The sequence below is a fragment of the Perognathus longimembris genome, chromosome 10 (assembly GCF_023159225.1).
Source record: "Perognathus longimembris pacificus isolate PPM17 chromosome 10, ASM2315922v1, whole genome shotgun sequence".
NCBI lineage: Eukaryota > Metazoa > Chordata > Mammalia > Rodentia > Heteromyidae > Perognathus > Perognathus longimembris.
Window position 1 is genome coordinate 68,424,621 of NC_063170.1, and position 4,998 is coordinate 68,429,618.

A 4,998-nucleotide genomic window follows, 5' to 3' on the forward strand; every position below is an offset into this window, starting at 1 on the left:
CCACGGAGCCCCAACCCCAGGGGACCCGAAGGGAGGGGTCTCCCCCACTGAGGCAGGTGCACCGCGACCCCACGGCTCAGAGCAGGAAGCGGGGTCCAGAGACGTTGTACAACGCACGCCGACGCCCGGGCTCGCCCGCCCCACGCAGCGAGCGCCCGCCAGCGGTCAGGGGCAGAGCCCAGGGGCCAGGCAGACGCCTCCCACCGCCCAGGGTGTGTGCCGGGACCGGGCTGGAACTCAGGGCCTGGACGCTGACCCTTAGCTTTTTGGCTCGAGGCTAGAGCGCTCTACCACTTAAGCCACAGCTCCACTTCTGGGTTATTTATGATTGGTATTTGCTGGTTCATCGGAGCTAAGCGTCTCACAGCCTTCCCTGTCCTGGCTGGCTTTGAACAGCAGTCCGCAGATCTCAGCCTCCTGACTAGCTAGGATAATCCTTATGGCGTGAGCCACCGGGGCCTGACATTTAAATTACTTTATAATACATGATGATGAGACACACGTGTCTTCAGGTGCACCGAGAGACCCTGCACTCCGACACCTGCCGAGCCCTAGTGCTGGGGACACTGGGAGTCCTCTCTTCTGGCTGCTGTGAAGTAGACAATCCGTCCTTGCCAACCATAGTCACAAGACCAGGCACAGGGCTGGAGGACCTGTTCCCCCTCTCCCACAGTGCCTCTCCTGTGCCATCCTCCCTCCTCCCTCCTTCCCCATGGCCTCCGCCCTCCCCAGCCTCCGGGAACCAGTATGCTACTCACTCTCTGTGAGACCATGCAAGGAGCCAGTGTACCTGGCTTGGGTCAACCAACATACTATACTCTGGCTCCACTCCTATTGCTAGCAATAGCTAGATCCTATTCTTTTTTATGGCTAAATAATATTCCACTCATACGCTCCACGTTCAGTGCTCCGAGAGGCTTGTCCTGACACCTCAGCCCATGCGGAGAGCTTGGCATTGGCCACCTGTCCTGCTCAGTGCCCTCTCTGTGCTGGTCCAGGGGCCTTCTCGGCCTGGCTGACCTCCTCGCACCTGGAGCCCCAGAAAAGAACACTGGCCCCGGGCCGTGTGCCGCCAAGCCCACCTCACCAACGCCCCGTCTTCCCCAGCAGCAACAGTGGGGATGAAAGATTGATGAGCGATCTGTCCTCACTGGTGAATTTTTAATTCGAGAAGAAAGGAGACCCCAGCCCTGCGGCCTCCCCCCCGGGCTCCGCCCAGCCGCAGCCCCGGCCGGCATCTGAGCTTCCCTGCCCATGAATAAAGCAGAGGTCGGGGGGGGGGGGTGGGTGGGGGAGCCGCGGGTGGGCGTGCTCCCCCTGGGACTCTCGGCACAGAGAGTTCTAGAATGACAGGAGGCATGGATGGGGACCCTAGAGGGTGGGAGGCTGTGGAGTCTCAGCTGTCAGTCTGTGCTGCCCGCCCTTCTACATTGCAGGTGAGCGCACCGGTCACCCCGATCCTTTTACAGTCAACGAGCTGAGATGGGGTTCGGCCTCTGAGCACGGCCTCGGCCCAGGCCCTGACCCCAGCCCTGGGGGGGCCGGGCCTCAGGCCGGGAGCAGAGCCCAGGCGAGCAGGGGCCCTGGGGGCAGGATGCCTGTGGGGTTCGCCAGCCCTGGGGGGGGGCCTGGGGCCTGGCCCTGAGCCCCAAGCTCTCTCCTCCATCCCTGCCCAGTGCTCTCCATGTCCTGGGGACGTGGCAGCTCCCACCCAGGCCCAGGGCAGGAAAGTGGGAAGCACAACTGGAGACACGAGACGGGTACCCCAGCCCGGGGCGGTGCCGTCGCCTGCTTTGCCCTCAAATGGTGTGTGCGGGCCTGGGGGACCTCCCGTAGGCTCACCCCCAAACCAGCCAGGCAGGCGAGAGGCGTGGCAAAGCGGCCGGGTGAGGGGCATGCCCCCCCCCCCCGGCTCCCCCGGCCCTAGGCCTTCCTGCACAAATCCTGCCTCCTCTAGGACGTGTCCCAGGCTTGCCTCATGCCAGGGGTCCCCAGCTTTCCTGCGTGGGCACCAGTCTTTGGGGGAGCCCTCTCAACCACACACACAGGCGGACTTCTTGGGGAACAGTTTCCCGCTCCCCATCTGCTGATTCGACATGGCCACGAATACACGACAAGTCCCGGAACGCAGAGCAGCTCGGCTCTGCTCGCCCCGGCCTTTCCCACGCCGGCCGGGCCTTGGAAGGTCTTTCTGGAATAAACCAGAATTCCCCAGGACACACGCTGGGGGGACGGCGGCTTCGCGGCTGTCTCGGGTGTCTTTCTGCTCTGTCACTCTGGGTTCAGAGCGGGCCCGGGTGTGGAATTTCACCCTCTCTGCGTTAACTTTTCTGGAAGGTCTCTGTTTCATTCTGGCCGGGTGTGAGGTGCCCTCCGCACAGGCGGGGCCCTCGAGGTGGACGTCCAGGCTGGGTGGGGCCCCCTGCCCCTGCCCCGGGGCTTCTCAGGCTGGCTGGGGTGGTGGTGGGGGGCAGCTCCACACTCCCTCTCCCCGTGCCTGGCACCCACCGGTAGCCGTAGCCACAGGAGAGGACAGAGCCGGCCGGTCTGCGCCCTCCGCAGAGCTGGCGGCCGCCAGCACCCTCTGGAAATCTGAACTCGGTACAGAGCATTTTTTCAGGTAAGGAATACTGTTAATATCAACACCGCCGCCAGGGCCCAGCGGCCCCGGAGCTCGGGGTGCGTGTGGGGTGGATTGTGCCTCTGTAGTACGCCCCACGTCTGGGCTCCTCGGCTCCCCGGGGCAGTAACATGGGCAGAGCTGAGCATTGCATCTCCTTTTCCCATGACACATGGTAACACCGCAGGGACATTCAGACAGCCTGCCGCGGGCTCGGGGACCCAGGCCAAGGGGGAGGGGGGATGGAGCAGCGGGGTAGGAGGGAGTCCTGTGTGATTAGTAAGAATCAGGGCTCTGCTGGAGGAAGGGGGGGGTCACTTCTGCCTTCCCAAAGCTCCAGGACAGGACGGCTCCGGGTTTCCACACCCGCCTCCCCCGCAGCTAGGATTTGACGCAGGCACCCGAGGGTTTGGGTTACAGAATCCGCTCCCAGCTTCCTGACCTTTGGCTGGTGGGAGGCCGGGAGGAAGGGTGAGGACTCAGGAGAACTGGTCCAGGTGTGTCCAGGGAGCTCAGCTGGACGGCACCCAGGGCCCGGGGCCCTCACACTCTGGGGTCCTGCAATGGTGACTCTGTCCCCACTCCCCCCCCCCCCAGCACTCCTCGGCCCCCTCCAATGATGCCTCTTAAGGAGACTGGGGTGTCCCTTCTCCCTGGGTTTCAGAGGAGCCGCATGTACAGCCCAGACCGCACACACTACCACCTGTCATCACCTCTCACAATCTGTAGTGCATTTGACCCCCATAATCACCACCAAGGTGGGGCCGTCCAAACCCACCCTCGCCCACCACAGGAACTACGGCAGGGAGCTGGTTCTCTGTATTTGAGGTCGCCCGGAATTAGAACTCCTGCACCATGCTCCTGGGGTGGTAGGAATGACCAAGTTCCCGTGGGACTCCAGTGGCCACGGCCCATTGCTTGATGGGTAATACAAGTAGATCAAACTGCCCGACCAACAGCGCCAAGTAGATCGGAGTAGACAATAACCCTAGTGTGTGCAGTTTCCTGTTTGAGGACACTTTTCATCAGGAATTCACTGCCACTGCTTGGATCGTGAATGATCCTTAAAGAAAGACCCAGGTATTGACAGTCTGGACCCCTGTCCTGATGTTATTGGTGGAACCTTTAAAGGGGGAGTCTAGCAGGAGGAAGTGAGGTCACCGTGTCCTTGAGGAGGCAGTGAGATCCCGCCCTTTCCTGACTCTCTGCTTCCTGGCTGCCGAGAGGTGAGCAGCTTCCTTGGCCGCCTGATTCTTCCACCCTTTCCTGACTCTCTGCTTCCTGGCTGCCGAGAAGTGAGCAGCTTCCTTGGCCGCCTGATTCTTCCACCCTTTCCTGACTCTCTGCTTCCTGGCTGCCGAGAGGTGAGCAGCTTCCTTGGCTGCCTAATTCTTCCAGGCGTGCTGGGCCAGTAGAGGCCCGCATCAACACCGCCAAGGGATTCTGAATGTGAACCACAACAGACTCCTCCTTGGGCAAATCAACACACCAGAAAGACACAGGCCTATTCACACTTGTCAGACTCTGTTCACAATGCCAGGTGATGGAGTGGATGAGGAAGAGACATGGCGGCGTCCTGTGGCCCTGCGGGGTGCTGCGTCTCCCCTGGTCTCCAGCCACAGGGGAGCGGCCTCTGCTGGGCAGTGGCCAGGCAGGGCCGGGACCCAGGCCCCTTCCTTCCCCAGCGTCCCGTCCCCTCCATAGCTGGCTTTACGTGGCTCTCTTCTAAGCACCGTGTCCACACGGAATTTCTTAAAATCCCCTTCGCTTCCCACTTCCTGCCAAGTAAGCGGTTCAGCTCACAAACTATATTAATCCCTGGCGCAAATTCATTCAAACACAACACAAAAAGAGAAATCCTCTTACGGCCCCCGCAGGTGTGGGTGCTGTGCGGGGAGGGAGCATGGGGCCCCCCCGAGTGCCTGGCTGCAAACACTGAATCCTGGAGGTGCACCGGCAGGACAGACCCCTGTGCCTGGGACAGACTGACCACCGGCCGTGGGGCTGTAAAGCTTGGCTTTTTCCTGCTGGTTTGAGGGCAACTCTGTCTCCCCAAACAGCAGAGGGGAGGGCGACCTCTCTGAGGTCACTGGGGCCACTCTGAGGTCACCGGGGTGGACGGCCGCATCCACACCTCCCACCAGGACGACTCCACCTCTGCCCAGGCCCAAAGCAGCAGTCTTGGCTCACCATGGGTGAAAATCTCTCAACTGGGAGCGGGAAGAAACCCTGCCTTCCTTAGCGTTTTGTTATAGTCACGAAGAGTGGATGAGGACAACGCTGCGTACGGAGTCGCCACATTGTATTGTTTATGGAAGAACAGAAGGAGAAACCAGATGCTCCAAAGTAGTTCAGATGCAAGGTGTTTGTTTGGTTTT